At 43.6% G+C, this 23,109-nt stretch overlaps 1 protein-coding gene across 1 annotated transcript in view; it reads right to left on the bottom strand.

Annotated features, from left to right (window-relative positions):
* Positions 1 to 23,109, bottom strand: part of CHN2 (chimerin 2) — a 339,759-nt gene that overhangs the window by 41,543 nt on the left and 275,107 nt on the right. The gene's annotated exons all lie outside the window — the stretch shown is intronic.

Raw genomic sequence — 23,109 nt, 5'->3', positions numbered from 1 at the left:
TTATTCTGGGGCTCTGAACCCCATTCTGGGCTGAATTCCAGCAGATTAAACCTTTAAACCCTAATGACTGTTTAATCATATAGGGGATAAAGCCTGCGTCTCTTAAAAAAAAAAAAAAAAAATCTGTCCCAGCACTTGAAAGCTTTATTTTTATTCTTATGCTTACATTAAATTAGAACAGTCTGACCACTGAATGGGGCATACAAGAACTGTATATAGCGTTTCAGCTCTGGGATCTACAGTTACAAGTTTAAAATAAGAGAGAGGATGTCTTGCCTCAGAATACCCCCATGGACTCCCCCACCCACCACAAACAACCCCTCCCATACAAAGAAGGCAGTATTCCTTAACTAAAACATCATACTTTTTTTTCTTTTAAATAAAACATTTTCAATGTTAATTCTTTTAGTATCCAAGCTAATGCCCTCCTGGCTCGTAAAAGCATCATCTGTTTGATGGTCTCTCTCGGGACCCTGGTTTTCTAGTTCCAGGTCTCTGCATTAATAGAAGTGAGGAAATCATTATCTCTTAATGAGTACTCCTAATCTGTTGGCAAAGTTTAATGCAGCTAATGCCAGACAATAAAATCAATGCTTTTGGAACTGGAAAGCAAGAACATGGATGGCTGGACCATGATGCAGATGGGACTGTCCGTGAATTTCATCCCATCCTCTACGTGGCCCCACATTCCAGCCCTTCCAAGGAGCCGCGGGGAGAGTAACAAAACACCAATCTTTTCCTTGTGTAATTCTTTATTCCTGGCAATTAAATTCCAACTTGGTTCAGATGTCCTGCCTCTCATTTCACCTCCTTTTAACTTCTGATAATAATAACAATCAATTTTTATATTGGGCTTTTGGACACATTAACTTGTTAAGCCAGACAAGATTCACAATGTGTTAAGTGCACTGACTCAGTTAATCTGCAGCTCATGTATATGCAAAATATACATTTTGTGGATGAGGAGATTAAGAGATATTTCAAGGACATGTAACTAGTTTAGGCAGCAGAGCCAGGACTAGAAACCCAAAACATCTGCACCCAGCACCTGTTCTGGGTGTTCTGTGTTCTGCAGCCCATACCCTAGCACCTAAGTAGGCAGTGCAGTGCTGCGTCATCCACTGAGTCTTGCCAAATGCTTTATCTGAAATATTGGTCGTCTGCGCCCTCCTTACCATTCTTGTCCCACAATAACTCAGAGCCTAGATCTCTCTCCAGTCTACCTTACACACAGCTACCCAACAGTCTTCTTAGTCCACTCCACCTTTGCTCAGAAATGTCAGTGATTCCCCCTGGCTTGACTGAATCCTTATATTGTGGGTTTTACATGAGCTCATCTCAACCTATCCATCTTATCTATTTTCCTATACTCAGAAATGTCAGTGATTCCCCCTGGCTTGACTGAATCCTTATATTGTGGGTTTTACATGAGCTCATCTCAACCTATCCATCTTATCTATTTTCCTATACTCCCCACCACAAATCCTACAAAATTTCTTCTCTGACATACTCAACTTGCCACCTTGGTAGCTTGCTCTGTCTTTTAGCATTTTCTAGCACCATTTCCATGTCTACGTATCCACCAACCTTCACATTCTACCTCAAATTCCTCCCTCTCCAAAAAGACTTCTCCAAACTCCCCATTGGAGGCAAACACTGCTTTAGAATCCATAGTATTTTTCTCACATTTTTCTTATTGCACTTAATCACTTTCTCTCTTAGAGTGACTTATAACAGGTCTTATAGTCTTCCATATTGAGAATCCACTGTGATACATTTTATGTCTGGTTCACTTTTTTTCCTCCTACAAGAGTGTCTAATAAGATTCCTTTCAGTTCAGTTTGGTTGAGTCACTCAGTCGTGTCTGACTCTTTGCGACCCCATGAATCACAGCATGCCAGGCCTCCCTGTCCATCACCAACTCCCGGAGTTCACTCAGACTCACGTCCATTGAGTCGGTGATGCCATCCAGCCATCTCATCCTCTGTCATCCCCTTTTCCTCCTGCCCCCAATCCCTCCCAGCATCAGAGTCTTTTCCAATGAGTCAACTCTTTGCATGAAGTGGCCAAAGTATTGGAGTTTCAGCTTTAGCATCATTCCTTCCAAAGAAATCCCAGAGCTGATCTCCTTCAGAATGGACTGGTTGGATCTCCTTGCAGTCCAAGGGACTCTCAAGAGACTCTTTTAGCAGGCATTAAATAAGTTGTCAGAAAGCACCTATACATGTAGGAAACCAGAATAATGGAGGAAGGTGTGCAAAAGTGGCTGCATGGAGTGGGTCTCTTGCCCCATCCATCACCATGCTTTAGCTTCCAAGGGTGTAAACCCCCAGGGGTCTGCCCTCCTGATGGTCTCCACCAGATTCCTTAGCCCTCCTTCCTGTTGCCCAATCCTAGAGGACATCTGGCACACACAGAGATTGAGTGAAGGTCTGGCATGCCTTTAACAGTCTTCTAGTCCTTAGCCTAAAGGCAAAAAGCCAGAGAGGAAGAATAAGGGTCCCTTCTCTAAACTTCCCAGCTAGCAAATCAAGACAGAGCTTTTGACAGCAAGTCATTCTGTGTGAGCACATATTCTGTGATCCGAATTAAATTAATCATATGGCGACATGGCTTTAGAATCTGAATAAAATAACTCTTTAAATGGAAAGTGGGCAAAAGGGGTCTCCTTTACCCTTTGGTGTGTGAATGGTTGAATACAAGCTTTAACATTTTTCTCATGTCTGTGCTTTTACTCTTATCAAGTACTTTTTATTTCTATTTGTGACCGGGATTTCTTTTTCAGATATTTGTTCAATAGAATTTACCCAAACACAAGATACCTTCAGGCATGTAAACAGACACTGTCCACTTAAGATGCATCTTTATAGGGAACCGTTAAGGTTGGCATTTGAGCAAACATTATTCTGAGAAGTGTGGATGACCCCAGGTCACCCTCATATTAAAGGAAAATGCTTACAAAAGTCACTTGGTAAAAACTTGCCTCTTAAACAGCCCCGCTGCACAGAGTTCTTATCCAAGCTCCTCCAGGACCACGGCTGGGTCTCTTCTATATCCCTACAAAGTCTAACACATGTTCTCTAATACACAGAGACAGGCTGGCCGTCTTTTTCTGACAGAAATTTCTATCTGACCTATTTTCATTTATATATACATAAAAGAAAGTGCATGTGCCTACAATCTCTGTTTAAATCAGGGATTGTCCGGCTTCCCTGGCGGTCAAGACGCTGCACTTCCAATGCAGGGGACAGGGGTTCAGTCCCTATTGTCAACCTGGGAATCACTGAAATTTGGGGTTGGATAATTCTTTGTTGTCGGGGCTGTCCTGTGCATTGTACAATGCTTAGCAGCATCCCTGGCGCTACCCACTAGATGCCAGTCGCACCCCACAACTGTGATATCACAAATGTCTCCAGACTGCCACATTCCTCCTCTGAGAAAAAACTGCCCCCAGTTGAGAATACAGGGGTTAGATTAATAACAAACATTTACAGCATACTTTCTCTGTGTCAGGTATTTAATATGCTAAGCACTTTGCATGCGTGCATGCTCAGTTGCTCAGTCATGTCCGACTCTTCGTAATCCCATGGACTGTAGCCTTCCAGGCTTCTCTGTCCATGGGATTCTCCAGAAAAGAAAGGATTGCATTTTGTTTCTCCAGGGGATCTTCCCGACCCAGGGGTTGAAGCCACATCTCCTGCATTGGCAGGCAGATTCTTTACCACTGAGCCCCCTGAGCCCTTCTAAGCACTTTGTATAAATTGGCTTAAGTTTTATAACCCTCTGAGGTAGGTACTGTTATAATTACCTCCACTTTACAGATGAGAAAATGGGAACTGAGCATTTAAGTGATTTGCTCAAGGTCACACAGTTGATAAGTGGTAAAGCTGAGATTAGAACCCAGGCACAATGCCTAGGTCTATTTTTTGGTTGTTTTTTGTTCCCCAAAATCAGTTTATTTTTTATTGAGATGAAATCAGCATAACAGCAAATCTATCATTTTAACAATTTAAAAGTATAGTTCAGCAATCCAGTGGCATTACATACATTCACAATGTCCTGCAAGCATTACCGCTCTCTAGTTCCAGAACATTTCCATCATTCAAAATGAAACCTTTTACCCAATTAAGCAGTCACTCACCATTCCCTTCTCCCTCCAGCCTCTGGCAACCACTAATCTGCTTTCTCTACGGATCTGCCTATTCTGAATACTTTATATAAATGAAATATGCAATCTCTGGCCTTTTGTGTCTGACTTCTTACTTTTTATTGCTCAATAGTAATCCATTGTATGGATTACTATGGATGGTCCACATATTATTTATCCATTCTCCAGGGGATGTGCATGTGGGCTGTTTTCACCTTTTGGCTACTGTGACTACTGCTGCTAAGAATATTCTTGAACAGGTTTTTTGTTTGAATACCTGTGCCAGTTCTTCTGGGTGTAACACTAAATGTATGCTTTTAACCACCCTCTAAAACTGCCTCTCATCCAAATATTGTTCACATTTTGAAATATTCAGAGGCTAAAATGCAAGAATTACTCTTCCCCATAGTTAACTTGTTAACAACTCCCAGGACTGCTGTGGCCTGGTTTGGTTTCACTGCGGAGACTTTTGTTCTCACTGGGGCCTCTGCCGAAGCAGACACGACTTAAGATACTTCTGTTAGTAGGTGGGGCTATAAATAAACGGTGAAATAAGCTCACCACTTCCCTTTTCCTTTTTATAAATAAGGGCTGGGATTCTATTTTCTGTGTATGGCCTCTCACTGCTCTTTGTCTCCGTGATGAGGATCTTGCACCCAAGGAGGCGTCAGGTAGCCAGAAGGCAGTGGAAGTCTGTCAGAAGAAGACAAGGAAGAAGAACGGGGCACTGGGCAGGAAGACAAGGGGAACGAGGCGCACTGGGGTGCATGTGCATGGAACACGCTCAGGGACGGTGGGAGAAACAGGAAGCCTTTCCCTCTGCTCGGGCTTTAGTAATCGAGCATCTTAAAAACGTGGGGATCCCAGAAGCTCATGTAATCAAAGGTCCCTTCTCCACCTGGCTTCAGGCAGACCTGCATCTTGGCCTCTGGGGACCACAACATTCTGCCTTTTTAGTACCAATTTCTAGAAAAGTTGATTTACATCAATCTGTAGTTCTTCCATAGGCACTGAGTAAATTTCTATGGTACATTTTAAGGAGGGCTTTTTGAAAATGTGATCATCAGTCCCAAGACAGTCTCTCCCCACCTATTCCAATCCCAGTCCTACTCCTCCTGGGGCCCCACTCACTTCCATCTCGGGTCTGAGTCCCCCGAAGGGGCTGCAAGCCTGAGCTATACCCCTGTTACAGACACTACCCTGTAGATGCGGGCATCTGCTGCCTCATGGCAATATATGAAATGAAGATCAGTATTACTGATGCTGGCGAGGATATCATGGGGACAGCTCACTAACAGAATGCTTCTGTTTGTAATAAGTGGCCCATTGCTGGGGAAAACACTGTCAGTGTATCAAATGCCTCATGTACATTGATCCAATGATTCTATTTCTAGGATTCTCTTAAGGAGGTCTTCAAACAAAGAATTAATAGATAGACACGTATCATAATAATAACAAGAAATGAGAGAAGGCTTAAACATTGAAGATGGGGTAAGGTTAAATACATTACGGTATAAACATGCAATAGAATATTAGGTAGATATTAACAAAGATGATTAAAATAACTTTCAGTGAAGAAGGGATATTCTCACCTAATATAATGTTAGATGAGAAGTAGGCTCATAAACCTAATATAGTATGACTTCAATCATGCAGAAAATACCAAAAAACACACCAAAATATCTTCAATATACCAACTAGTGGTGATAAGGCAACAGTTCTAAGTAGAGAAATTTTAATTGACATTTATTTTCATCTTTATTCTTTCCTGTATATTTTGAGCTTCCCACAGTGATTGTGTTCTGGTTCCATTATATAAAAATACAAATTTTAAAAAGTACATTATAAAGACCTCAAATGTATTAGCTTTAGTGTGCACAAAAGATACATTCTTAACATCACAAGTAACCTTGGAGCTCATCTAATCCCACCTGCTCTTCTTGCAGCTGGAGAGACTGAGGGTCAGGGAAGCTTAATGATTTGTGCCCCCTCCCCAATAAGAGAGCTATTCCACAACTAGATCTAGAACCAGATCCAAACTCCAGTTTCTCTTGCCTGGAACCTTTGACAATGAGCACTTCTTACACTTCTGGGATCTCAGGACCCACGGAGGTCTGGTTCAAATACAGACTGCTGGGCCCCAGGCTTTCTGGCTCAGTCAATGTGAGATCAGGCCGAAGAATCTGCATCCCTGACAGGCTCCCAGGTGACGCTGATATTGCTGGTCCAGGGACCACACTTTGAGGATCCCTGTTTCATGCTTTTCTCTGTACCTGTGGGTCTCAACCTTACCTGATCGTTAGAATCACCTGGGGAACACAAATGAACAAACAAGCCATGTTCAAGCTTCACTCAGACCAATGATATCCAAATTTCTGGGGATGGGCCTGGACCTTTAAAAACTACCCCCTGGGAATTCTAATGTACCCTACCATTGGAAACCACTGCACTAATCTGAAGCACTTCACTTCAGGGGGATTATTAGAGAAGATGGAAGTATGAATGGATTACGTGCTATTGAAAACCACCCCTGCCATAGGAATCAATATCTTTTCAAACACAGAATGTGAAAATGTTTCTATTCATGCCCACCCCACCCCAACCTCCTATCATGCCACTTAGAACTCCAGACTCTCAAAGGCAAAAATCCATACCATGGCCTTTATGAGCCTGTGTGGTGCCACCCTTCCAGCCTCTCCTCCCACCCTTTCTTCTGGCCACCTTAACCATGAATGAGCAGTATGATTTTTAAATTATTACCTATGACCATTCCCACCCCCCGCCCCCACCAAGACTTCTAGCTTTATGAGATCAGATACTGTGTGTGCTTGGGTCACAAGCAGTGACCCCAGTGTCATACCTCAAACCTGGCACAAAGTAGGTGCTTGATAAATTTTGCTAAATGAATGTTCACAACTATAAAATATCTTGAAGTCAAAGTACCACTGTAGAGGTTTATCATCATCAAAACCCAGTCGTCCAGTCAATTCACTCTTGTGAGTCTCTAACATAACACCCAGGGGCCATGCCCTTTGGGGTTTCCTTCTGACCAAGCTATCAGATTTCTGGTATCACAAGAAGGGGTACTAGAAACAGGGGACTCTGCCCCAGGGCCAGGTCCTAAGGGTCACAACCAAATTCAGGACCAGAATATTAAAAGTAACATTGTATATTTGTGGTCTACATTATATTATATGGTATCTCTGTAATCAAGCAGACCCCTAGGGGCCTGAGACAGACACCCTGCCATCCATGTCCTCTGCCTGCCTCTTGGTTGTAGAAAAACTCTAGTCTTCAAGGCGTCCCCTGAGCCACAAAACCCTGGCTGAGGAATTAATGATGTGAACATGTAAAAACAAAAATAGCAGTTGGGCCAGGAGCACTAGTAACAATTTAAACGATAAATCAGCCATATGGCAGTCATAGAATCTTCAGTTCCTCCTACAAGTACATCAGTAGTAGTATCTAACACACATTCCTGAGTCATTTTGCAGATACTGAAGCCCCCGAATGAAAGCGGTTCACTACATGATGCCATAAGCATGTAGTCCCCACACTGGCTAGAGGGTAAGAACTGATCTTACTAACCCATATGACACTGCCCTGTTACCTCACCGTCAACAAATCAGAGGACTGTGCATAAGCTGATCACATACCCTGTGACTCCCCTCCCTCCCCTTGCCTTTAAAAATGCCTCCCTGGAACCCTTTCGAGAATTAGCTGCACTGGAATCTGTCTGGTGCCTTACAACACATGCTGCACTTTCCTTCATCACAACCTGGGGTCAGTAGATGGGCTTTACTGCTTGAGGGTGAATGGAAGTTTGGTTCAGTAACGTCTCTATTACATGAGGAAGGCAGAGCAGGCATTATTATTCTCATTTTACAGATGCAAAAACCAAGATCCTAATGGAAGTGGGGAATACGATCAGGTCTCCTGACTTTCTTCCCGTGGAAATCCCTGACCATTGCAGCCCATCAGTAATGGAAACTGCTCACGACTGACTTGGGGCTCCTTTCCTCCTCTCTGTTCCTAGAGGATTTATTACCAGCTTTTAAAATGGGGCCCTCCCCTGAGTTGTGCCACCCAGTATACCTCCAGTGACTAGCATGAGGCCAACACTAGTTCTCATGAAAGTTTCGTTTCACAAAATAAACCCATTTTTTTTGCAGTCTTTCTATTTTTCTTGCCTTCCATCCAAATGACTTCTAATTTTAAAAAGTTGCTCTTATTTTTTTGCTTTGGCCATCAGTGTACTTCCCACGCATATGTCTGAGGTTCCGGGGTTGAGTAATGAGTCTGGACTGCACGTTATTTCCCTAAAGTTACAAAATATTAAAGTCAGCCTAGATACAAAGACACCCAGCAAAATGCTGCAGTCATTCATTCAGCCCCGAAGGTTGGTAAGAAATCTGTTTTTTCCTTTGTTTTCACTCTCTCTGGGTCACATACATATTTTTAATGGCTGGATACTGGTTTCAATGTATGCTTACTACTTATTATTTCAGTATTTAAAATACACACCCGTGTGTGTGTGTGTGTGTGAGAGAGAGAGAGAGAATGCTTAAGAGAGGACAGATGATCAAGGGGCTAAGAGCTTCTCAGTGTGGTCTTTCTCTGGCGTCCTACATCTGGTTCGCATTTCTAATTGCAAGTGAAAACACTACAAATACTGAGTTAAAAAGCCCAAATTGCTGAATGATAAAACCAGATCAAACCAGTCAATCCTAAAGGAACTCAACCCTAAATATTCACTGAACGGACTGACACTGAAGCTGAAGCTTCAGTTCTTTGGCCACCTGACACCAAGAGTTGACTCACTGGAAAAGATCTGATGCTGGGAGAGATACAGGGCAAGAGAAAGGGACAACAGAGGATGAGATGGTTGGGTGGCATCACTGACTCAACAGGCATGAGTTTGAGCAAACTCTGGGAGGTAGTGAAGGACAGGGAAGCCTGGCGTGCTACGGTTTGTAGAGTCCCAAAGAGTCAGACATGACTTAGCAACTCAGCAACCACAACCCAAGGGGTAGCTTGTTTTATCAACACTCCTAAGCCCAGCCTGCTAGATCCTATGAACTCTGAACATATCCCCACACAGACCAATCTCTGTTGCTTTACCTAAGAACTGCCTGTCAGTGTTTGTTATATTCTTTGCTTGTTTTCAGTCCTGAAAGAGGAGAAAGACAACAAAAAGATATGACTAAACTGCAAACTCATTCCCATGACAGCAAAAGAAATGAGAGAGACCAGGGTGGGACCCTGCCATCTTTCCAGCCAACATGCTCATTTTAAAGTGGAATAATCCTGGCTTTATTGAAATCTATCAAAGCATCAGGTATCAAGGGCTGACCTGGCTGACTCCTGAAACTCCTGGTGACCTCCAAACCTGCTGTGTCCTGGGCCTTTGATGGCACAACACGCCCAGCTGCTGCTCCAATTGTTCTCCAGGAACAGATGGCCACTCAATTCAAGAGACCCAAAAAGGCCAGAGGACTGCTGCCTGTCCTACAATTCATCTCCTTCATCCACAACAGTGTTCATCCCAAACTGAAGGACTGTGGGGTCTCCAAAATGGACCAAAACCACCTTGTTTGGAAGCACATAAATAATCTGATGCTCCTGGGGGTTCACTGATCGTGCAACGTTAACACCACGGTCCTTCCCACTTTGTTTCCCCACCTGTTTTATTGCGGTTGATGTCAACAATCTTGGCTCACCAATGCTGTTTCTCACAGTCTGCTTAGATGTAGATGCAAAAGACTCTCCCTGTTACAGAGAAAGACCTTCCAGTTTGTGTTGAGCATTTCCTACATTTCCACGTGTAGCTGTTGGTGTTTTGTTTTTGTGCACAGTTTTTGAAAGAGGAAAAAACAAAGAGGTTTATGTCAGAGAGTAGTAACCCATTTTCTTATGCTAGAACTTTAAAACTGGGAGTCACAGTTCTCAAACGCTGAGTTTCAGAGAAGACAGCAGGGTTATTTTTGAGAGACCAGAGCATTTGTGGGATCACATTGCTAAAATTGCCTTGCAACACTTTAGGTGACCTTTTATAAAACTCAGACCCAAAACAGGGCATGAAAGTTTTAAGGGAGAGGCGACTATTACATCTCCAGCTATTTTCCTTTTGGCCCTATGTGACCCTTTTCTCTTATACAGTATTTAATGCCCTTTTCTGTGTTGTTTCCTTCCTTTGCACCCTCCCACCTCCCGCCAAGGAGGTAGGTATCCGAAATGACTGACTTAGGGATTTTATTACACAAGTCAGAGATGTTCAGTTTCTGGCTATGGCACTCAACAGTAGAGTAGAACCCAAATGTATTTCTGTCTTTCCCCCTCCCTGGCACTGTTGCTCACTCAGTTGAGCCTGAGAAATCTCAGCCAGAGGCTGGCTGGCTGCAGAATTGCACTTTCTTGCCATATTGCTGTCTATAGGGTCGCACAGCGTCGGACATGACTGAAGCAACTTAACAAGGCTCATGGCCCTACTGCAGGATGGCAGTTTGCAGGGCAGAATGGGCCAGACAGAGCCTCAGGCTGCTTTTCTACCAGGTCCTCTGATCAGCATTTGGATGAGGGTGCATCTTTACCGAAAGGGAAAAACCAAATTAACCAGCTGTTTTCTGCATGCAAACTGTCCCATATTATAAATGACAGAGACGCCTACTAAACATTTTTTCAAAATTTCACACACACACAAAATCTCACATCCCCTACTGTGCTTTTCACGGTGAGCAATCACCCACACACAAGAGTCCCCAGGGCCATTCCAGCTGTGCAGTGGATCCTGCGCAATACAGTTCCTGGGGATATTTACCAACTCAGAAGTTCTGAAATACGGATGCTTGCACATTCCAGATGTGAATCTAAACTGAGTTCTGGCCTCCTGTGCGAGAGGTGAGTGGGGTTTCGAATTCTGCAGCTGAACCTCCTATCTGTGTGTTGGGAAGACCAGCCTTATACCAAGAATATAGCCCTGGAGCCCCTTCCCGGGTGGAATGTCAGGGTATGTGTGATGGTGCAGACACTTCTCCCAGCCACTGGCCAGCTCTGAAAGAGACTGTGTCATCCTAATGTGTACATGTGCATATTGTAGAGGGGTAGTTCAGTGTGAAATGACCACATCCAGTTTGATCTTATCTGTGTTTTAAACAATAAATGTATTCTATCATGTGTTTCAAATATAGTTTTTTCCTTCTTTTCTCCCCCGCTCCCTTCATTCCCTCCTTTTCTCCCTCATTCTTTCTTCCTCCCTCCCTTTCTTCCTTCAGCAAATATTTACGAAGTATCAATCATATATCAGGCACTGTTTTAGGTCAGTGGAAAACAGCAGTGAACAATTGACAAAAATCCCTGCACTTAGAGACCAGACAATAAACAAAACTCACAAATATATTAAATATTATTCAAGAAAGTGATAAGTGTCACAAAGAAACAAGGATACAGGATAGAGAGTGAGGATGCCATTTAAAACAGGATGGCCAGGGGAGGCTTTGCTGAGAAGGTGGCACTTGGGCAAAGCCCAAAAGATGACTGGAGGAGCACTGCAGGCGGAGAGGACAGCAAACGTAAAGGCCCCGAGACAGGAGCAAGGGTGGGTTTAGGAAACAGCAAACATCAAGAGTGGCTAGAGCAGCATGCATGAGAAGTGAGGGCCTGGCGGGAGAGAGGAAAGACTTCTGCTTTGACTCTGAGTGGCGTGAGCAGTCACTGCAGGGCTCTGAACAGACGTGTGGTATGACCTGAATTACTTTTAAAAAGCATCGCTCTGACTGTTGTGTGGAGGACTTAGGAGGGCAAGGGTGGCAGGAAGGCCGGTTTGAGGCTATTATGGAAATCCAGGTAAAGAGAAGACAGTGGTTCGGCCCAGGCTGGGAGCAGGGGTGGTGGTGGGGTGGGGGCAGGTTTCTGGATATGGTTTCAAGGTGGAGCCCTCAGGACCAGCTGACAGGTTGGATGCGAGGTGAGAGAGAAGAAAGAGGAAGTGAGACAGTGGGACCCTCGGCTGCAGTGCTTGCACCTGGACAAATGTCTCCTTGAGCAAGAAAATACAGAGAAACTGTAAGGGGCTAAAATAACTGCATGCGTGTGCACTGGGGGCAAATTATGGACAACGAGATACAACAAAGGCCAAAAGCCCAACTGCCACTTCTGAAGAGCCAGGAGCAAAAGCAGGGCACTGTGCATGCCGCCCACACACGGCGCCACCAAAGGCATGGGCAAGCCGCCTAAGCCACCCCTCTGGACACACTCCTACCCTCACCCCATACAAGGGACCAGCTTGCTCTCTTACCCCAGGGAGCAACCCAGCAAGGCAACCTGCTAAAGCTTCTCACTCCCCTCTGCCACAGCAGGGCCCCCAATAAACCCTTGCCTGAATTTCCTGTCTGCCCTCTGATCAGTTTCTGTTGATGAAGGAGGCCAAGAGCCCTGGTCAGTAACAGAAGGGCTCCAGGACAATGGCACAGTTGAGGCCCTGAACAACTAGAGATGAAGCTTTCATTACAAGAGACGAAGACTATGAAAGAGGTAGGGTGCAGGGGAAGGACAGAACTCGGTGTGGGGTGTAGGAACTCTGAGTAGGCGGCTGGACATATAGGCCTGGGTTCCAGGGAGAGGTGGGTGCTGGAGACACCCTGAGAGTTATTGTAATCAGATGGATTTACACTGAGAGTTATTGTAATCAGATGGATTTGCAGCAAGAGTGCAAGTGGAGACAGAGGACAGCAGAGGCCCCAGGACTGAGCCCTGGGCTACCTGAATAATTATGAGGTCAGGAAATTGAGACAGAACTAGGCAAAGAGAAAGAGGAGGCAAATTTGATATTCTGAAAGCCCAGGAAAAGATGACCAGCTGGGGCCAGTGCCCCTGACAGGTCAGTTGTGATGGGGACCGAGAAAGGACCAAGGATTCAGTAGCTTTTAGGCAGCAAGTGATCCCCTTGACAACAGCTGTTTCTGGGGAGTGGTGGGGGAGACCTGACTGCAGATATTTTGGACAGAAAAGGAAGAGGAGAGTATTGGGACCAGAGATTGTTGTTGAGCCAGGACTGGAGAACTGGGGAGCAAGGGGGAGCTGACCAAAGGGGCCAGGAGAGGCGGGGTCCAGGGGGAATGCTTTTTCTTTTAAGAAGGGAAGAAAGCCACTGAGATTCCCTTTTCCATCATAAAACCACAGCCTGTGCAATGAAGATTCTGACTCCAATTTGGGGATTTGACTGTCAGTCAGAAGGCCTCGAGCCACCTCCCTTGGTGCCAGTGGGGATTCAAAACCACAGGAGCCTCCGTGGGTGGGGCTACCTCCTCCAGCCCCACCCCAAGCACCATAAACCCCTAAGCCTCCCAGCTCTCTCAGGCCATTTTCAGACTTGCTCTCCCCAGAAAGCCTTACTTCGTATGAGTAAAAAACTTCATATCCTCTTGGATGGGCATGTGGTACCATTGGTCTCTGCTACTACTGCTGCTGCTGCTAAGTCGCTTCAGTGGTGTCTGACTCTGCACGACCCCATAGACAGCAGCCCACAGGCTCCTCTGTCCCTCAGATTCTCCAGGCAAGAATACTGGAGTGGGTTGCCATTTCCTTCTCCAACCATCGGTCTCTACATCAAGCCAAATTTTGGGTGGGGAAGGGTCGTCCACCTCTGTGTAGTGAATGTAACAGCTGTTGAGAAATGAAAAGCACCTTTGATGTGACCCATGACCCTGACCTTCCACCTGCCACTTCCCACTCTTCCATATCTGTTCAGGGCCCAGAACCCAGGACCATTCTTTGAACTCATAATGTTCTTTTGTGAAGCCATGCTTCTGTGCACATGCTCACTGCTGCTTAAAACTTAACAGATATATTCACATCAGCAACTAAATAGGAAAATATAACCCCAACAATTATTGGACACACATTGCACCAGGCACATTAACTCGTTTAATCTGCATGACAGCTGTGTGACACACACTATTACCCGCATTTTATAGATGAGGAAACTGAACCTAAGAGGGCTTTCACTGCTCAAGTTTGCAGAACTAACATGTGGGATTTAAACACAGGATCAGTTCCTTCTATCGGTCATACTGTTGTTATTTTTCAGTTGCTAACTTGTGTCCAGCTCTTCGTGACCCCACAGACTGCAGCACGCCAGGCTTCCCTGTCCCTCACTATCTCCCTGAATTTGCTCAGACTCATGTCCATCGAGTCAGTGATGCCATCCAACCATCTCATCCTCTCCTCCTGCCTTCAATTTTCCCCACCATCAGGGTCTTTTCCAATGAGTCGGCTCTTCACATCAGGTGGCCAAAGTATTGGAGCTTCAGCTTCAGCATCAATCCTTCCAATGAATATTCAAGAATGATGTCATTGACTGGATTTATCTTCCTGCAGTCCAAGTGACTCTCAAGAGTCTTCTCTTTAATATGTTTTACAATTCTGCAATTCAATTTCTAAGAATCTATCTTAAGAAAATGATCCTGAATACAAAAGACATTCATGAAAGCATTATTTCTCATATTAAATTGGAATGTATTGTGTATGTCCTAACCTTAGGAAATAACTAAATATGAGGCTCATGCAACAATCAAAAATGATGTTTGTAAGGAGTGCACAGCAACATGATTGTAAGATACTACATGAATAAAGCAGCACACAAAATTACAAATGTACTATGCTTACAAATATATTTTAAAATTCCAATGCATAGGAAATCACTGTAAGCAAACAGCCCCATGACTATATTTTCTGTATCTTTCAGAATTTCTTGAATTAATTACCTTTATAATTGGAATAAATTAAAAGAAAAAAAAGAGGAAATGCTTTCCACAGAGAAACAAAAACCATTTCTTCCCTCAGTCTGCATCAGTTTTGTTTTGTACTAGGAGGCCTTTACCTTAAAGGGAAAATTAGGTAAGTTTTAAACATAACTAGAAATCAAATCTAAAATATTAGAGTTTTCTGTGGTCTGGACCTCACAACTATAATATATTTAAAGAAACTCAGATGTGCAAAACAAGTGGTTAAATAACGTTATTAGAAAAGAAAACTCTTATTCTAGCAGGCATTAAGAAAGGATGTGCCTTCTGTGGGGCTTAATACCTTCCATTTTATGGCATGGAAATTTTCCTTTGGAAAATTTATTTATTTTTAATTGGAGGATAACTGCTTTACAATATTGCATTGGTTTCTGCCATATATCAACATGAATCAGCTGTAGGAATACACGTTTCCCCTCCCTCTTGACCCTCCCTCCCACCTCCCACCCCATCCCACCCCTCTAGGTTATCACAGAACCCCAGGTTTGAGCTCCCTGTGTCATACAGCAGGCATCTCTTGATATAAATTAAAATCTTTCCAAGATGCAAGACAGAATACTATTTCTGTAAAAACATGATTTAGGTTAAACCTCTGAAGAGCCAAGAGAAATCTCTCTTGAGCCAAAAGAAATAAATTTTTCAAATAAAAATAGTTTATATCATAAATATTATTGTTTGTAAAAGTCAGGAGTTAAAAGAAGGAATAGATGTCAAGCTTGTATGACACAGATTTTTCTCTAAATAAACTTACTCAAACCCAGAAAATTACATCCTAACATGTATAATATACCTATGAGACTTTAGTTTTTATAATATTTCAGTAACAATTTGGGAACAAGGAGCTTCTATTTTAAATAATTAAAATGTTTTATAGTTTAATTTTTTTCACTTCAGTCTTCTAATTACAAAAATGAAACATGGTACTGTCTTTAATTTCTATCAACAACAAAGGTTTCTAGTCATCTCCTAAAACGTTGTGTAAGAAACTAACACAGTAACTGGCCTTGTGCTATTTCAGTTGAAAATGCTTTGTGCTTACAAACCCCTTGGTCATAGAAATGGCAATCAAACTCTAGAAATGGAGAAGGTTTTTTGTCTGCCAAGAATTCCTTATTCAGAATAAGTCTCTGGAGCTAAGTTGTTTGTGTTCAAATTCTGCTTCAACACCTCCCAGCTGGGCAACCTCATGCCAAGTTACTTAACCACTGCGCCTCTTTCCGTCAAATGTGAAGTGTGGATATAATAACAGTAGCTCTTTGCAGATGATTAAATGTACAATTTAAGTTGTGAGTTGTAAATTACTCAGATCCATGCCTGCCGTCATTTTATATGCATGTATGCATACATAATTTAATGACAAAATTAACTTTAACGGTTATGCAGGTGATGCTTTCAAAGTAAGGCCTAATCTTAGGAAGGTGTTGACAGTTGAGTTTAACTAAGACTGCCTTTACTTGACGTGATATGGAGAAGAAAAATCTTTTCTGACCTGCCACAATTAGAAACCACATGGTCATTTAAATTCAAGCAGATACAATAGAGAGCTAAGCAAAAAGTTTAAGTATATTGGCCACAGATGGTAGTTGAGGAATATGGTGGAACACACAGGGGGTTAATATTTACACACTGAGTGAGTGGGTGAAAGTCACTCAGTTGTGTCTGACTCTTTGTGACCCCATGGACTATACAATCCATAAAATTCTCCAGGCCAGACCAGAGTGAGTAGCCTTCCCCTTCTCCAGGGGATCTTCCCAACCCAGAGATCAAACCCAAGTCTCCCACATTGCAGGTGGATCAGCTGAGCCACAAGGGAAGCCCACATTTACACATTGAAGATGTGTAAATGCTGCAAAAGTAGGTTTGCCTCCTGAAATATCTTGATGATATCAGGAGGAACAAAGGTAAGAGGGGTATGTTTTAGGATATGAATTTATAAAGAAACAAACAGAATGAAGGAAGAAATTGGAGCTTCTATTGACCTTGGCAAAGGAGAAGCCCCAGCAAGATGGTAGGAGGGGCAAAATAGCATTTAGAATCAAACCCCATACCCACCACGGAAACTTTGTGTGCACCAGGACCCAGAGACCCCACAAAGCCTGAGACAGAACTGTGTTTGGATATCTCCTGAGGAGGTATGGCTCAGCAGTGGACTGCCACAGGAACAGGGGCTCTGGGTGCAGTAGACCTGGGTATGGCATCAGCCCTCTTGGAGGAGATCACCACTAACCCACCATAGAGCCACCAGAACTTATACAGGACTAGAGAAACAGACTCTTGGAGGGCACAAACAGAACCTTGTGTGCACCAGGACCCAGGAGAAAGGAGCAGTGACCCCACACGAGACTGACCCAGACTTGCCCGTGAGTGTCCAGGAGTCTCTGGCAGAGGCGTGGGTTGGCGGTGGCCCGCTGCAGGGTTGGAGGCACTGAGTGTAGCAGTGCTTGCATGGGACCTTTTAAAGGAGGTCTCAATTATCTTCACTACTTCCACTATAGTTTGGCCTCAGGTCAAATAACAGGGAGGGAACAGCCCCACCCTTCAACAGAAAATTGGATTAAAGATTTACTGACCATGGCCCTGCCCATCCGACCAGTTTCCCCCTCAGTCAGTCTCTTCCATCAGGAAACTTCCATAAGCCTCTTATCTTCTCTATCAAAGGGCAGACAGACTGAAAACCACAATCACAGAAAACTAACCAATCTGATCACATAGACCACAGCCTTGTCTAACTCAATGAAACTAAGAGCCATGCCATGTAGAGCCATTATATTTACTACTGTGGGCAAGAATCCCTTAGAAGAAATGGAATAGCCATCATAGTCAACAAAAGAGTCTGAAATACAGTACTTGGATGCAATCTAAAAAATGAAAGAATGATCTCTGTTCATTTCCAAGGCAAACCATTCAATATCACAGTAATCCAAGTCTATGCCCCAACCAATAATGCTGAAGAAGCTGAAGTTGATTGGTTCTATGAAGATCTACAAGACCTCCTAGAACTAACACCCAAAATAAATGTCCTTTTCATTATAGGGGACTGGAATGCAAAAGTAGGTAGTGAAGAAATATCTGGAGTAACAGGCAAATCTGGCCTTGGAGTACAGAATGAAGCAGGGCAAAGACTAATAGAGTTTTGCCAGGAGAATGCACTGGTCATAGGACCCTCTTCCAATGACACAAGAGAAGACTCTACACATGGACATCACCAGATGGTCAACACCAAAATCAGATTGATTATATTCTTTGCAGCCAAAGATGGAGAAGCTCTATACAGTCAGCAAAAATAAGACCAGGAGCTGACTGTGGCTCAGATCATGAACTCCTTATTGCCAAATTCAGACTTAAATTGAAGAAGGTAGGGAAAACCACTAGACCATTCAGGTATGACCTAAATCAAATCCCTTATGATTATACAGTGGAAATGAGAAATAGAAACAAGGGATTAGATCTGATAGAGTGCCTGATGAACTATGGACAGACGTTTGTGACATTGTACAGGAGACAGGGATCAAGACTATCTCCCAAAAAAAGAAATACAAAAAGGCAAAATGGTTGCTTGAGGAGGCCTTACAAACAGCTATGAAAAGAAGAGAAGTGAAAGGCAAAGGAGAAAAGGAAAGATATACCCATTTGAATGCAGAGTTCCAAAGAATAGCAAGGAGAGATAAGAAAGCCTTCCCCAGTGATCAGTGCAAAGAAATAGAGGAAAACAATAGAATGGGAAAGACTAGCGATCTCTTCAAGAAAATTAGAGATACCAAGGGAACTTTTCATGCAAAGACGGGCACAATAAAGGACAGATATGTTATGGACCTAACAGAAGCAGTAGATATTAAGAAGAGGTGGCAAGAATACACAGAAGAGCTATACAAAAAAAAAATCTTCACGACCCAGATAATCATGATGGTTTGATCACTCACCTAGAGCCAGACATCCTGGAATGCAAAATCAAGTGGGCCTTAAGAGCAACACTATGAATAAAGCTAGTGGAGATGATAGAATTCCAGGTGAGCTATTTCAAATTCTAAAACACGATGCTATGAAAGTGCTGCACTCAATATGCCAGCAAATTTGGAAAACAGCAGTGGCCACAGGAATGGAAAAGGTCAGTTTTCATTCCAATCCCAAAGAAAGGCAATGCCAAAGAATGCTCAAACTACCACACAATTGCACTCATCTTTCATGCTAGTAAAGTAATACTCAAAATTCCCCAAGCCAGGCTTCAACAGTATGTGAACTGTGAACTTCCAGATGTTCAAGCTCGATTAAGAAAAGGTAGGGGAACCAGAGATCAAATTGCCAACATCCGTTGGATCATCAAAAAAGCAAGAGAGTTCCCGAAAAACATCTACTTCTGCTTTATTGACTATGCCAAAGCCTTTGACTGTGTGGATCACAGAAGACTGTGGAGAATTCATCAAGAGATGGGAATACCAGACCACCTCACCTGCCTCCTGAGAAATCTGTATGCAGGTCAAGAAGCAACAGTTAGAACTAGACATGGAACAACAGACGGATTCCAAATCGGGAAAGGAGTACATCAAGGCTGTATATTGTTACCCTGCTTATTTAACTTATATGCAGAGTACATCATAAGAAATGCCAGGCTGGATGAAGCACAAGCTAGAATCAAGATTGCTGGGAGAAATATCAATAACCTCAGATACGCAGATGATACCACATTTATGGGAGAAAGCAAAGAACTAAAGAGCCTCTTGAAAGTGAAAGAGGAAAGTGAATACTCAACATTCAGAAAACTACGATCATGGCATCTGGTTCCATCACTTCATGGCAAATAGATGGGGAAACAATGGAAACAGTGAGAGACTTTAGAGTTTTGGGCTCCAAAATCAGTGCAGATGATGGCTGCAGCTATGAAATTAAAAGACGCTTACTTCTTGGAAGAAAAGCTATGAGCAACCTAGACAGCATATTAAAAAGCAGAGACATTACTTTGCCAACAAAGGTCCATCTAGTTAAAGCTATGGTTTTTCCAGTAGTCATGTGGATATGAGAGTTGGACTATAAAGAAAGCTGAGCACCAAAGAATTGATGCTTTTGAACTGTGGTGATGGAGAAGACTCTTGAGAGTCCCTTGGACAGCAAGGATATCCAACCAGTTCATCCTAATGGAAATCAGTCCTGGATACTCATTGAAAGAACTGATGCTGAAGCTCCAAATCTTTGGTCACCTGATGCGAAGAACTGACTCATTTGAAAAGATCCTAATGTTGGGAAAGATTGAAGGTGGGAGGAGAAGGGGACAACAGAGGATGGGATGGTTGGATGGCATCACCGACTCAATGGACACGAGTTTGAGTATGCTCTTGGAGTTGGTGATGGACGGGGAGGCCTGGCGTGCTGCAGTCCATTGGGTTGCAAAAAGTCGGACATGACTGAGCAACTGAACTGAACTGAACTGAACTTATTGACCTTGGGGATTAAAATATGGCTGGTCACTTTGGTCCTGGGCGCTCAGAAAGAGTCTTTCAGGCTCTTGGGGAATGAGGTGAGCGCTGCAGGGAGTGGAGGTGGTTATTTCCCTTCCAAGTGGAGAGTCATTCAGTGCAATATGAGGCAAAGCAAGCCCAGGATGACTGGCCATAGCTGATGGCTTAAAGTGTACTGCAGGGTGTCGGTTCCTGGTGGGTAGGGCAGGAAGCACCACTTCTAGGGGCTCACTCCAAGGTCTGTACACCAGCAAAAATGGGACACAATGTCACTATGGGTTCCTATGGGTCCCTTAAAGCTGCCATGATGACCTACTGGACAGAGCTCAGGGTGTCATCTGAACCCCAGCATTCCACATCTTGACCTCTCAGCTCACTGGTGCCAGTTAGTCTGAAGTCCCAGGATCTCTGGGCTCTGACGCAAGGTCTGGGCATCCACTGACCTTATTTTCAGAGCTCCTTGATGGATAAGAAACAGCATCTTAGCCCCAGACAACGTGTCCTAAATGATCTGAATCCACAGGAATCTGCCCACTTATCTGCTGCCCTGAATTCTTCCAGAAAATCATGGTACTTTGGAAAAACAAAATAACTGGCTGGCAAGGTCAGAAGGAGAAGGAGTGCATGTGCAGAGAAGGCGGAAGCTTGGGGGCTGTCACTGTGCCGGGCACCCTTGCTGGGTTACCAACCAGCACTCTGGGCTCAACTGCTTGGCTTTGGCATTTTAACGCGGGTTCTGCTGCTGAAATTCGAAGGTCTCCTGCCGTTGGTCCAACAGAAAGCTGGTGCCAAGGGTTCTTCTCTCAAAATTGACATCATCCAAGGTGAGCACTGAATTTAGGAAAGGAGGGAGGGTTTTTTTGTCACCATGTTGCCAGCACATTCCAGGTAGGAAGGGAGGTTAGAGATCTAATTCTTCCTTCACAAAAAAACGAATAATACATGTCAATAAAAATGAGGCACAAAGGGTGATGAAATGGGTTGGTAAGATTTCCTTCTGTTGGGTTCTACCTAGGGTTCAGTTCCTAAGAATTGGGGGTGTAGTATTTTAACAATGGCTGTAAAACTCCTATGAAAAACAAAACATTCTTCCTATCGAGATATGGGCTGGATGTCCCCTTCCAGCAAAGCTGGATGGACTTGTGTCTACTTCAACTGGTAGAATATATGATGGTAACACAGTATGATTCCTGAAGCTGGGTCATAAAAGGCAATGTGGCTTCTGCCTTGTCCATGGAAACCCATACACTGGAGCTGTCAGCAGTCTTAGAAGAAGTTCAGCTACACAGAGGCTGCCAAGTTTGAGGGAAACATATTTTGTGGAGAGGACTCATGGAGACACTGATTTACAGTCCTGCTAAGTCCAGTGTTCAAGTCATTTCAACCCAGGGGCCACACATGTGAAGAGAGGAGTTTCCTGACAATTCCAGTCCCCAGTTATCACACTTTCCCTGGTCTTTGACTCTTCTCCAACGTGAAGCCAGATGGCATGGAGTACAGGACCCCGCTATACCCTGTTCTAGTCCTGATCCACTGAACCTGTAAATATAACACAACAGATAATTTACACAATTAAGTTTTAAAATGGTTTGTTTCCCAGCAATAGTATCCAAAACAAGGTTTTGGTAACATGGCCTGTGAAAGTCCCTTCCACTCCCAAAGTGAATAAGCCAATGTCCCAGGGGCCAAGCACATCTGTTTATTCATGTTTATGCCCAATCAGCAAGTCTTCTTTAAAGGATTAATGCTCAGCAGTATTACAAATGGTGGTAGCTTTTATTCAGAATGCATTTGTATTTTAGTTTCTCTGCACAAAAAAATCATAAAAACACTATTCCAAGGACAGGTATCAAAACAGGTTAAATGAGTAGGAATTTATAGACACAACTGTTTTAGTGTTTATGTGACAGGACAATATAAATATATAATTAAAATTTATTATGTCAGACACTGCTCTAGACACGTTATATCCCCTCTCTCCTATCCACCCCAGAGAAAGCAGTGGCAACCCACTCCAGTACTCTTGCCTGGGAAATCCCATGGATGGAGGAGCCTGGTAGGCTACAGTCCATGGGGTCGTGAAGAGTTGGACACAACTGAGTGACTTCACTTTAACTTTTCACTTTCAAGCAGTGGAGAAGGAAATGGCAACCCATTCCAGTATTCTTTCCTGGAGAATCCCAGAGGTGGGAGCCTGGTGGGCTGCCATCTATGGGGTCGCACGGGGTCAGACACGACTGATGTGACTTAGCAGCAGCAGCCTATCCACCCATCCACCCATCCATACATTCATCCATCTATCCGTCCAACCAACCAACCAATGAACCAACAAACCAAACAACTAACATCATCAAGCTGGGTTGTTAGATAATACATATGAAGGCACAAGTGCAAGGCATGGCATATAATGGGTACACAATAAATATTGGCTGGATCTGAATTTGCCCTCAAATTTCTATTGTTACAAAGGGGTGAAGTGTAGCTTGGAGGAAGTAGAGCCTATCACCAAGATCTATTCTGAGGATGTGTGGGGCATGGGCTCCAGGAACTGTCTGGCTAATAATGCAGTGGTTCCTAAACTTTGTTACACATTACAATTGCCTGGGGAACTTCAAAAATCCAGACGTCTATTTGCCACCCCAGATCAATTAAATCAGAATGGAGGCAGAAGCCAGGTATCAATATTTTTTTCAAGATACCCAGGTGATTCCAA

This window comes from Bos indicus x Bos taurus, chromosome 4 (genome assembly GCF_003369695.1).
Source record: "Bos indicus x Bos taurus breed Angus x Brahman F1 hybrid chromosome 4, Bos_hybrid_MaternalHap_v2.0, whole genome shotgun sequence".
Classification (NCBI taxonomy): domain Eukaryota; kingdom Metazoa; phylum Chordata; class Mammalia; order Artiodactyla; family Bovidae; genus Bos; species Bos indicus x Bos taurus.
The sequence above is the reverse complement of the archived record's forward strand: the minus strand, read 5'-3'. Positions and strand labels throughout refer to the sequence as shown.